A 12700-nucleotide genomic window follows, 5' to 3' on the forward strand; every position below is an offset into this window, starting at 1 on the left:
GACCCAAGAGCGTGTGCCTCTCAGTGTACTGTGCTTAAGATTCTAGGGATATTTTAAACCATCATCTCTGTAGGAAAGCTCACTCCTGAGCAGGCTCACCCCTTGACACTTTGCTCACGTGTGCCAAGGCCACTTGGATGGTAATCTTGTTAGAATGATAGCCGGCAGGAATGCGCTGAATGTCTTCCAAACCACAGGTGTCCTCATCATCGGAGAATCTTCGCTAAGACCTAGGAGTGAGCAAAGCCCTAAAAAGCAGGCTTACTTGGTTAAGCATCTGGCTCTTGGTTTCAGCTCAGGTCATGATCTCACAGTCATGGGTTGGAGCCCTACATCGGGCTCTGCCCTGACAGCTTGGAGCCTGCTTGGGATTCTCTCTCTCCCTCTCTCTCTGGCCCTCCCCTGCTTGTGCTCTGTCTCTCTCTCAAAATAAATAAATAAACATTTAAAAAAAAAGAGTGTGGGGGGGCACCTGGGTGGCTCAGCAGGTCGAGCATCTGATGTCTCTCAGTTGGTGAGTTCAAGCCCCACATTGGGCTCTGTGCTGACAGCTCGGAGCCTGGAGCCTGCTTCGGATTCTGTGTCTCCCTCTCTCTCTGCCCTTCCCTTCTCATGCTGTGTCTCTCTATCTCAAAAACAAAACATTAAAAAAATTTTAAAGTGTGTGCATTACCAAAAAATTTTAATAAAAATTTTTTAATTTTAATTAAAAAATAAAAACTAAAAGAATATGAAACAAATGGCAACTGAAGCACCTCCTTCAGACCCACATCCATCTTGCTCACACAGCTAAAAAGAACATGCTCTTTGGCAGGAGTGCTGGGTCAGATAGTGTCCCCCAAATTTGTGTCCACCCCAAACTCCAGGCCGTGACCTTATTTGGAAATGGGATTTTTGCATGTCATTCGTTGAGTCCACATGTGGTAAGACAGACACTCTGCTGTGTGTTTATTGAGGACCTGGGACGGAACAGAGTATGAAGGGAGGAAGGACGTAGAAAGAGGTAGCCAGGAATGTAGGAAATGCTCACCTGTTCCAGAGTTGGGTCCAAGATTAGAGCGTCTATACTCCGGTCCTGTGAGTGTTATTTATTCCCTGGATGTGGCAAACAGACTGGGAAGCATTTATGGTCAACCTGCGGGCAGTGAAGAACCCGGAATTCCTATAGAAAAGATGTGCTAGGGCATCTGGGTGGCTCAGTCCATTGAGCATCTGACACTCGATTATTTCGGTTCAGGTTATGATCCCAGGGTCATGGGATCAAGCTCTATGTCAGGCTCCGTGTTGAGGATGGAACCTGCTTAGGATTCTCTCCCTCTCTCTCTGCCCATGCTCCCCACCAGTCTCTAATAAAAAAAATAAAAAAGAAAGGATGTCACAAAGGATGGTGACAGCCATGGGGACAGGTCACTTTAGACATGCCAAGCGATTGTGACCTGTCCCATCAAAGCTTGGGGAGCATGGCAGAAATGGCTGGGTCCCTCTTGGCCACCTCTGGGTCACTGCCACCAAATCCAGAAATCCTCTTCTGTAGCACCTCCTTGAACTTCAGAATCAGGGAAGTCTCTCAAATCATGTAGCCACATAGGCTGTGATGGAGGAAGCGCATTAACCTGACAATGAATTGTGTGGAAAGTCTTTGGGGAAGGATCCAGAGAGAACAAGTGATTCATCAACAGACCACAGACAGTTTGATCCCTTCAGAAAGCCTGAAAAGAAAATAGAACAGTCACAGGGGAAAATGCACAGGGAGGCTGGGCCTTCCTACCAGAAATCTAAGGTCTTTGTATGAAATGGGGAAATGGATTGAAAATGGGGATGAATCATCTTAAATGGCAGCCCAAGGAAATTGGTTTGTAGTTCACAGAGGAAACAAAAGTCTCTGATGTAAGAAATGTGTTACCTTTGAGTGTGTCCATGTTGATTTTGAACTTCAAATGCTGATGAAGAGTTAGTCATGGTTACATGATGTCTGATACAGGGGGTGACATAGATCACAAGGTCAGTACCCTTTGGTACTCATTATATTCAGAAACTTCTCTGAGGCTCCCAAAACGCAAAGATTGACATCTTGAACCATTCTGTCCTAAGGTCCATCCATAACTGAGCTGATCTCTGCATGAACTGGAGATGAAGACACTTTTTCTAGCCTCAACTAATTAAGTATCCTTCTGCTCAGGCTTCTCTCTCTCTCTCTCTCTCTCTCTCTGCATTTGCCCTCATGTCATGGAGGCGTCCTGTCACCTTTAAGATTACAGGTCATTTTACAAGTGAGTTTCCTATGTCAGGGGGCATTTAAAGATCACCAAATCTAGCTTCTGAGAATTTCTAATTATTTTCTGTGGTTTTGGGGGGAAGACAGAATATCTTAGTTTCTGAATATCAGAGAGAAACCACTAGGAGGCATTTATGAAACTGTTTTTATCAAATTAATTTATCAAATTAGCCTTCCATTATTTTAAAAACAAACTTTTCTTTGAAATAGAAAAAAATGGGTAAATCATTTATAGGCAGTTTGAGGAATTTTTACAAAGTCAACAGCTTCAATGTGCCCAGATAGGGGCTTGAGTGGTAATAGCACACCAGCATCCCCTCTGGCCTCTGCAGGTGACATGACCTCCTGCTACCTTTTTTTTTCTTTTTAATTTTTATGGAGAGAAAGGGGAGAAGGGCAGAGGAAGAGAGAAAAAATCTCAAGCAGGCTCAATGCTCAGCTCAGAGCGTGATACGAGGCTCTGTCCCGTGACCCCTGGATCATGACCTGCACTGAAATCAAGAGTTGGATGGTAAGTGAATGAGCCACCCTAGGGCCCCCCAAAAGTCTCCTGGTTCTTATCACCAGCAAATAGTTTTGCTGCATTTTCAACTTTAGATGGGTTCACAAAGCATGTGGCTTTCTTCTTTCCAACTTCATATTTGTGAGTTTCTTTCCAAGTTGTTGCATTTTGTTAATATTTGTCCCTTTTATGACTATCCTACTATTTATTCAATCCTACTATTGATGAACATGTAGGTTGTTTCCACTTTGGGGCTACTTTGAATAATGTTTCAAAGAACCTCCTCAAATAGGCCTTTGGGGCACAAATATACATTTGTATTCATAGAAGAGAGGATGCTGGATCTTAGCATAGGCAGAACTTTATTAATAATGACAAACAGGTGTCCAGTGTGGCTGTATCATTTTCCACTCCCATTAGTGGCACCGGAGATTTCCAGGGCACCATATTGTCACCAAAACTGTTCTACTGTTTTGTCATATTACATGTAGCCATTGTAGTGAATGTGTATTTCACTGTGGGTTTCATTTGCATTTCCTTGATGACGAATTCTATTGACAGCCGTTTAAATATATTTATTGGGTATCTTTTTTGTAAAATGTCTTTTCAAGCTTTTTTCCCTATTGTAAAAAAATTGAGATGACTGTCTTACGTATTTATTTCTAGATACAAGTCTTCAGTTGGATATATGTATTGCAAATATATTTTTCCCACTCTGTGGCTTGCCTTTTAATGTTCTTAATGTCTTTTGATGAATAGACTTCCTTAATTTTAATGCGGTTCAATGTATCAATCTTTATCCCCAGGGCTCTCGTATAATATAATAAAGAACAGTTAAACTCTTTCCCCTCATTTCCCCCAAATCCACCACTCTGAAAAACATAGGAAAGTCTCTTTTTCAAAATCTCAGTTTTATATGTGACTCTCTCTTTGCTGAAGTCGGGATCGATCTATGCCAAGCAAAGCTATTAAGTAGAAATGAAAATGAGCATCATTTTGGAATAGCATAGGATGCAACAGTATACTATCAGAAGGAAACAGGGGCCATATACTAATAAAGTGGGGGCTATGCCTTTTGAAAAGCATTAACATTTTTCACGGGTGAGAATGGATATGAAGGGTAGCCCAGAAGACAAAATGGAGGCAGTTCAAGGGTAAGGTGGCGGTGAAGGGTATGGAAGGAGTTTTGGAAGTGTCCTCTTCTGTCTTGAGAGAAGACTTTACCGTGTGTGAGTCACTGTTGTTCTCCTGCATGCCTGGGGCCCTGGGCACACAGCCTCCCTCAGGAGACAGCCTGAGGGGCCATTTCACCGTCGCCAGGGTCCAGCACTGACTCAAGCTAATGTTCAATTAACCTTAGTCTTATTGGCTGTATTCTAATTCTTCTTCCTTCCACTTCCCTCCACACTCATGCCTTCTCCCACACATATGCCCACCCTCCACCCCCCCCAGAATGGACTTACATGGGCCAAATTTACTCCTCTGAGCCTTACGCACATGTCCATGATATTTATGTGGAGGTGTTCTGTGTGGCCCTACCCGTGTTGACGAACCTTGTCGTCCTGTTCGACAGAGTTCAGTAAACAGCAAACACTTCCAGTGTGGAAGGTCCTGTAGGACATTCAAACGATGGTGAGACCATAAGGACACAAGTCTAAACCAAACAGACTCCATGACAGGCTTTAAGTTTCACCTCTGATCTAGAAGGCCTAGGTTTCAGTTCCCAGAAACTAACAGAAAGTTACACATTGCCTAGAGCAAGAGAGACCACCTTCGCAACACCCAATCAAGGAAGGCCAGCTACCACTCTCCACATTCCTAAGGGTGAGGCCTGCAGATGGGAACTTTAGATAGGACCCTGTTACCTAATGTTGAAGTTAACCTGATAGTCGCCAAACCAGACCCTAGGCTCGTCCTGTAATTGGTTGATTTTAAAGGTACTCTAAATATTGTGATTGGGTCCTGCCAAAAGTAATGAACGCACTAAACAACATGTATGGTTAAATCTGTTGTCAATGATATTGTACAATTATGATTGGATCACTGTTCCCATGTCCCAATTTCTTTTGATTCCCCCTTCCCAAACCCCATAAAAAGCCTGCTTGGTCCTTGTTTGGGGCTCTCAGCACGGATCCACTGGTAAAGTCTGTGAGCCAGAGCTTAGGCCCGGCGAGCCTAAGGCCATAATAAAGCCCTTTGCTTTTGCATGCATGACTCAGTCACCCTGGTGGTCTCTGGTTTTTGGGGATGATATTGTGATCTGGGCATAACAAGACAAGGTCCCTGAGTTAAGACAGTTGACTCAGACATTTGAACTTTTCCCAATTGCATTGCATTTTTAAAGTTTTTGTAGATGTGACATTTTATAGGGGAAAAAAAGGAAAGATGAAGGAGGTGAAACAACGTATAATGAGTCAATGGCAGAGTCATGATCAGAAATGAAATCTTCTTACTGGAGACCTTTATTTCCACTGCCATCCCTCTGACGACCCAGTGCTCTGCTGTGCCAACGCGATGGTGGTCATTCTTGGTTCCAACATCATCTTCCCTTCTAGGACAGGAGATGTGCTCCATAGCTTCCTTCCTGCTTTGTATTGTGTGCTTTTCTTGGTTCATCTCGCCTTTTATGAATGAGAATCCTCTCTCATAAAATGCTACTGGATATAGCTGTCGGGCTTTATGCTTTTGTTCAATATTTTCTGAGTTATGTGCTTTTCTTTGGAGAGGGAGAGGAGGAGAAACCCCCAGGGCCACAAGTAGCATCTCTGGAGCATCTGATGCTGTATGTTTCAGTTTTTGAAAGCCCCATTTCCACACCATGGTGGATCTGTCACTTGTATTTTCAGAGTTTAATGACCACGACGACAGTCTCCACAGAGGACTGTGCACATCCCAGGAAGTTCACAAGTATTTGGTATATTAGGAAATAAAAATCTGTGAGGAAGGAGCTGTTCAGTCATGCTTCTTTTGCAAATGGGCTGATGGCCGGTCACCTTCTGTTGGTAAAAGTGCCCTCCAAATATTTTAACATGTTTGTAATGCACATCCACACATCTGTGTCTCTTTATTCAACACTGTTAGGACATAACCACTGGGGCTCCCAGGGGCTCAATCTAGACCCATTAAAGTTAACCTCCAGCTCCAAGCATAATTTGCTTTGCAGTCCATGCACAGTCGGTGAGTGCAGCCACACTCCTCGGTTCTGGTCCCTGCAGAGTGCCGGATGCTGGTGCTAATGTGCCTAATGAGAATCAGTCAGCGCACTGACCAAAGCACTGGGTTCTCCGTGCTGGGGGCAGGCATCGCACAAATAAGCATCCCCGTTCTCCACGGGTCCTCTGAGATCTGCCCAAATGATGCAAACTTTACAAGCTCCCATTGGTGAAATCAGGAAGACCACCTTTTCTTTCGCAGTGACTAATTTGGCCACTTTTAGCCTCCAGGCTTCAATGCCGGGTTCTCAGGGGTCCTATCCCCTTAGGCTCCCAGCCCTATCTTTCTGGGCTCTCACGTTGACACTTAGATTAGAGCAAAATAAGACAAGACAAGCTATTATACAGAATGTTATATAGCACGGACAGCCTAGATGGGGTGTAATTCTACGAAACGGAGAAGGTCATTTAAGTAATGAATTGTCAGTAATGTACTTGGGGTATGGAGCAATTTTGTGAGATTTCAGTCTGCAAATTGCAAAACAGGTAGAGAGAATTCAAGATAAATCTGATCACATGCTAGAGTCTTGGGTAATACAATCCTGATAATCACATACACACCGCATGATTTTCAGGTCTTTCAATTGTGCCGAGGGGTGAGTGATCAAAGGCCTGTTGATTGGGAAATAAAACCTGCTTCGATTGCCCCAAAGGGACACATGTGTGTGTACACAGCATTTCCATCAGTGTTCTCAGTGTCTTTGCCACTCAAGGCACATTTTCCCCTAAATGCATATTCTGTCTGAAATTTCACACCAGCAGACATGTCCTTTCACATTAGAGTTTCTTTCAAAAACTAGAGACGGGTAAAATGGACCTATTCATCCACACTAGGGAGCCACAAGGGAAGGCATCCACAAAGGTCCCTGCCAACATACCCCCAGATGACACCTGTCTGGTGTGCTGCTGGCCAGCAGGTGCTGGAGACGGATGTCCTGGGTTCGAATCCCAGCTCTGACACCTGCCAGCTCTGTGACCCCAAGGGAGAGCCTAAACCATTCTGTGCTTCCATTTCCTCATCTATAAAGAGACAAAACTGCCTACCCTGTGGAGGTGCTTAGATCATTCCTCTATGTGATAAGGCTGTATTTATCCTGATATTAACATCAGCTGTTCAAACAGAGCTGAAAAAGACTCGGAGAAGGAAGGCAGGGACAAGGATTTTTGCTCTCCTTGGTGGTGACAGTGAACTATTGGGTTCATTTCTTCCCATTACCTGAAAGGCAACAATTACAGTGTGTGAATCCAGAGAAGGTGCAGAGGTCCCATGCGTGTTCACGGTGAGGAAGAGCCACGAGTGTGCCCACAGCGTGTCGTTTCTCCTTTGACTTTTGTTCCTGAGGTTAATTATTGTCCTAACTTAACCTCACTGCTTGTCATGATGTCCAGGAGAGGAGGGTGACTGTTAGGTCTCTATCTTTCTGAATTTCACAGCCTGGCGAGTCACCCAAGGGGAACGGTGTTCAAGTATACTTAAAAAAAATATTTCTTTTTGTAAAAAAATTTCTTAATTTTACATAAAGTTTTACATAAAAATATCCCTGGAAAGTAAGAAAATGGACAGTCCCAGGGGCCTGAGCAACAGAACACCGCATGGTTTGGGTGTAAGCTCTCAGCTTTCGCCACAGCGTGACTTTGTGTAGAAAGCTACTGCGCAGAAATCCACCATCTGGGGAGATGTTGACGTCTCCCGCATCCAGATGCCTTTCTCGGTGACCTTCCTCTGTATTGTCACCTGTAGATATTCCCCTGAAGTATACGACCAGAGGGACTCTTGTCTTTAGGGACATCCCTCCCAACTCTTTGCCAGCAGGACCCAAATGTTGAAGAAAAGGCCTGTGTTGTACAGACCCTGAAACAATCATCCATACTTCATACTCTAAGTGTCACATCTTGTCACCTCTGTTTGGGGTCAGTTCATGCAACTTCTGAGCAATTTCCCTCTGGTCACAAGTCAGTAGCTCCTGAAACGTGTGCTTACTCTTGGTTGTCTTAAAATAACAATGATGCTAATATTGTCACGTGGGTTTTAATGGAGACATTATCTATGGGTGCAGCCTTTGATTCATAGCTCCGTGGCCCTTACTCTCTTCCTTCCTTAATTCACTCATTCATCAAAAGTTTCCCCCATGTGCCTTCCGTCTGCCAGGAGCAATTTACGAATAGCTCTGGGTGTTGAAAAGAAAAGGCTGATATCTAAATATGACCATGTGATGTGTGTGTTAGGATCTTAAGATGTGCACAGTTTGTGTACATTATGTCATATGCTTTATAAGGTTAAGAAAAGGAATTATAGTTTCATGGGGTGCCTGGGTCACTCAGTCAATTGAGCATCTATCTGACTTTGGCTCAGGTCATGATCTCGAGGTTCAAGCCTGCCATTGTACTTTGTGCCGACAGCTCAGAGCCTGCTTCTGATTCTCTGTCTCCCCCTTTCTCTTTGCTCCCCCCTCAAAAATAAATAAATATTTTTATGAAAAGAAGAGAAACTATAGTTTCACAGCATATAAGACTAGCAAACAATAACAATTCATAGCTTCTGTGCTTGGATTCCCGAAGGCTTGACTCATTGAGCCAAGAAACCATCAGCAAAACTCCAAGTGGATGGTCATCATTTTAAGCGGGCTTACTGCAGAATTTCCTGCCCTCTCCCTTGCTGTCACCTGCAGTATGGAATGGGGAGGATGGATGACCACTGGGAATCCAAAATCTGCAGAGAAAGCCAACTCCCCAGCCCTAATAACATCCTGTTGCCCAAAGTCTTGCCAGAATGGTATCATGGATCATATAATTGTTATACTTGGATCATTTAACCCACAAAGGATACGAGGATCCCAGCGAGATGCTAAACCCTGAATGATGACAAATTTAAAGCTGGAATAAGTTTCAGAGGCCGGTTCCACTGTGCATGGAAGGCTGAGACCCATGATGTAGGTGACCTCGGCCAGACCATTCAGTAAGTGAGTGGGAAGAGCAGGAGGCAGAACCGATACCCCTGAATGGTGGCTCACTCCACGAAGTTGCCTCTTTGCCAACACCTTTGTTCATCTAATAATCTTTAACAGTGTTTAATAAACTTTTATACATGCAAGCAGACATGTAGGGTGGTGTGACACAGGCTCGGTGACCAGAGATGGGGTTCTGCAACTCGGCATGCTGAGCTCCAGGTTTTTGGTCTCTCCAGTTTCGGTTTATTTATTTTTGAGAGACAGAATGTGAGCAGGGGAGGGGCAGAGAGAGAGGGAGACACAGAATCTGAAGCCGGCTCCAGGCTCTGAGTTGTCAGCATAGAACCTGACGTGGGGCTCGAACCCACAAACTGTGAGATAGATCATGACCTGAACCCAAGTCTGATGCTCAACCAACTGAGCCACCCATGTGCCCCAGTCCTGTGACTTGCAGCTAGTTAAAATCTTTCCACAGGGGCGTCTGAGAGGCTTAGTCCATTAAGTGACCAACTCTTGGTTTCAGCTCAGGTCATGATCTCACGGTTTGTGAGTTCAAGTCCCATGGCAAGCCCTGCATCTGGCTCTTCCCTGATAGCTTACGATTCTCTCCCTGCCCCTCCCCTGCTCTATCTCTCTTTCTCTCTGTATCAAAATAAAAAGCATTTAAAAATAAAAAAATAAAATAAACTTTTTATACATACAAAGACTCTGCATTCTAAGTGATTTTGTCCATGCCCAACACCATGACTGGGACATCAGATTTTTTTTTTAAGCTAGAATGTGTAGTTGGTATCAGATGAGTAAGAAAATATCTTGCTTTGAACAGACGCAGCACTTAGTGGGTCTGTTCCTTCCCAGTTAGTTGTGCAAGGAGACGCAGAGCCTCACTCCCTGACCTCAGGTGTCATCCGGAAAGGTCTAAATCCCAGGCGTTTCAAGTTCTAGTCCTTTGCATGTCTACAAGAACCAGCATTCCTTCATGTGATCTACTCCTGTAAATGCCCCCGTGTGATCGAGTTTGAGACACAGGTGGGACCCCTGTGGCCATCTACATGGGGAGACATAATGGTTGAAGGCATATATTTTGAAGTGAGATGGTCTGCTTTTCAAGTCTCACCTCTGCTGTTCACTACCAGTGCGGCCTAGAACTTGTTACTTAAACTCTTCGCCTCAAGTTCCCCATGTAAAATAATGCAGCTGATTACAGAATGCACCCTGTGGGGTTCGGACAATAATGAAATGACTTCGTACATATTAGACATATTACCTGGCAGTTGCATATGGTAACCATCATGTCCCATCTCCTTGATCCATCAGATACTATAACCACAACCCAGAGGCCGTCAGCAACTTGCCAAAGATCACACAGCCAGTTAGGAGTAAAACCAGAGACATAACCCAGATTTCCTGTCTTTGAATAGTAGATTTAGTATTGCTTCTGGCCAGAAAAAAACATCAGCCTAAGAATATGATGTAATTAGCCAACATTCTTAAACAGCAATGACTTCTCTTGATTCTAAAGAGTACTACAAAATGTAGGAATGGTCATAGGTAGGAAGTTTTTTTCTCAAACTCGTGTAAGGCCTGAAGAACTTTCCTCAAAGCCTTCAACCTCACGAATTAGAGAAGTAGGCTGCAGGGAGTCCCAAAGATAGTCAATAATATTAGAGGGTCATGTCCCCTCAGAGGAATCTTGGCTATAAAAAGAAACAAGGCATCTCTTGTTGATAAGAAGATGGAGGCTCAAGAGAGAAACAGAAGTTGGATTCTGTACAGCCATGGCTTATGGATTCTTTGTCACGAAGAGTTTCTGAAGAGTAGAGGAGAAGCAGGTTTCAGTTTGTTGTACATCAAAATAGTGGTTGTCCCTAAAGCCAAAAGGTTACATGATTTGTGACCCTGCCCTCAGACAGAGCTTCAAAAAAAATTGGTTGATGGGACTTTTCTTGAATTCATGTTCAGTGACATCATGTCTGCCACTGGAAGTCAGCCATGGAGGTAGAAACCGGCCAGTGCTACAGACCAGAGGTTTTTCCTCACACCACTGAGGCCCTTTTTATTGCTCTCTGTGCTGAAATCATCCTAGTCAGGGATGGGGGCGGGCAGGGAGAGAGAGAGAAGGAAAGAGAGAGAGAGAGAGAGAGAGAGAGAGACCATGCACGCACACCGCTTGGTCTTGATAAGCAGTCTGGTGTTATATTCGTGTGTTATAATTTAGAGATGGCTTTTTAAAAAATGGGCTCCCTGAAATGAATCCTGAAAAATCTCTTCAAAGTTGACTTCTCCACGGTTTACTAATCTTACCTAAAACAAAATAACCAAACAGCAGAAGGAAATGCTAGGTGGGAAAGAAGTACTAGCTGGTAAAGCATCAAAGCTCAGCTGAGGAAGCTGGAAAGGGAAGGAGCTAGATTGGGGAGGGTTCCGGCTTCTGCCTTCAGGGACCCCCGGCATCTGGTGGGGGACATGAGGAGACCCAAGACCTCGTCACTTAAATTACAGATGCCCAGATGCGGGCGTTTGAAAGAGGCTCAGTAAATAACACATCATGTCCCACGCTCAGCTAACGTAGAATGTACCAGATGGGGTCGTGGGGTTGTGTCTTCTTCATGACTGACACAAGGTATGGGAAGAACATTGTCGGTTCTGCTAATTAGCTGAGCTCTGATTCCTCTGCGTTGGGACAGGGTGGTCTCCATGCTCCCCCCACCCCCAAGCACAGAGCCACAGAAGAGACCTGTTGCTTCCTGCGAACCACAGGGTCCCCCCAAAGTGGGAACTTCCAGTGCTTTCTCCCCAACTCTGATCGGACACACCAGTAAGCTCTTTTTAGATAGAAGGGACAAGAAGAGGGTGTCACCTTAATGGAAGATCCCTCTCTATAAAACTATACATGAGAAGTGGGGCATAAATGTCCCCCCACCTCCTCTGTCCACTGGGAAGAAATATGTTATGAGTATTATGAGCACAAGTTCTGGAGAAAGAGAGAGAGTCAGGTTCAATTCCTGGTCCCTGACTTCCTTTCTTTTGGCCACACATGGGTTGCACAGGCTCTCTGGGCCTCAGTTTCCCCAGCTGGTTATCATGCATAACTTCTTGGGATGAGACCAGGAGTAACCCTGCTCATGGTGCAGTGCAGGCGGCTTGTTCAGGGAAAGCCTCGCCCCTTTTCGTAGGAGAGGCTGTAGACCACACTTTGGGTCTGCATCCAGGGTCACAAATTCCAGGGAAATCAGGAAACGGTAGAAACCAGTATTTTTTCCTGCGGGGCCCACAGCTGTTGAGTTGGAGAATATTACATTCTCTCCAGGGTCAGCGTGTCCTTGATGCCAGATTTCAGGAGAAGACGGCCATTGATCAGGTCGGATTGTTCTAGAGCCCCACCATGCCCTGCCTAAGAAACCCATCCTTCGCCTCCCTGCCAAGTCTGCGGATAACTGGGCACCAAGCAAGTAGGAGAGATCTACCTTCATCCTTCATTCACCTTGAAGCTCAAGGAGAATTCCACTTTGAGGCAAAACAAAACAAAACAAAACAAAACAAAACAAAAACTGTGCCCATCTAAAGAGTTTGTGTGTTTTCTTTCTTAAAACCTTAAAGACCTCATTGCTTGGAGCTTAATGGTGTCAAAGGTGACGATTTTTTAAAAGTTAACACTGTGTACCTAACTTACCCCACATGATTTCAAACTGGAGAAATATGGGCTCACAGCTCCACTTAGAAATGTGTGACTGTGGGCACGTCACCCTTTCTGACACCGGTT

At 44.6% G+C, this 12700-nt stretch overlaps 1 long non-coding RNA gene across 1 annotated transcript in view; it reads right to left on the reverse strand.

Annotated features, from left to right (window-relative positions):
• Positions 1 to 1223, reverse strand: part of LOC115304559 — a 3991-nt gene extending 2768 nt beyond the window's left edge. Inside the window, exon 1 of the long non-coding RNA XR_003914497.1 lies at positions 1031 to 1223. This is a non-coding gene — a long non-coding RNA (uncharacterized LOC115304559). The remainder of the gene's footprint in view (positions 1 to 1030) is intronic.
• Between the last annotated feature and the right edge of the window lie 11477 nt (positions 1224 to 12700).

This window comes from Suricata suricatta, chromosome 10, assembly GCF_006229205.1.
Source record: "Suricata suricatta isolate VVHF042 chromosome 10, meerkat_22Aug2017_6uvM2_HiC, whole genome shotgun sequence".
NCBI lineage: Eukaryota > Metazoa > Chordata > Mammalia > Carnivora > Herpestidae > Suricata > Suricata suricatta.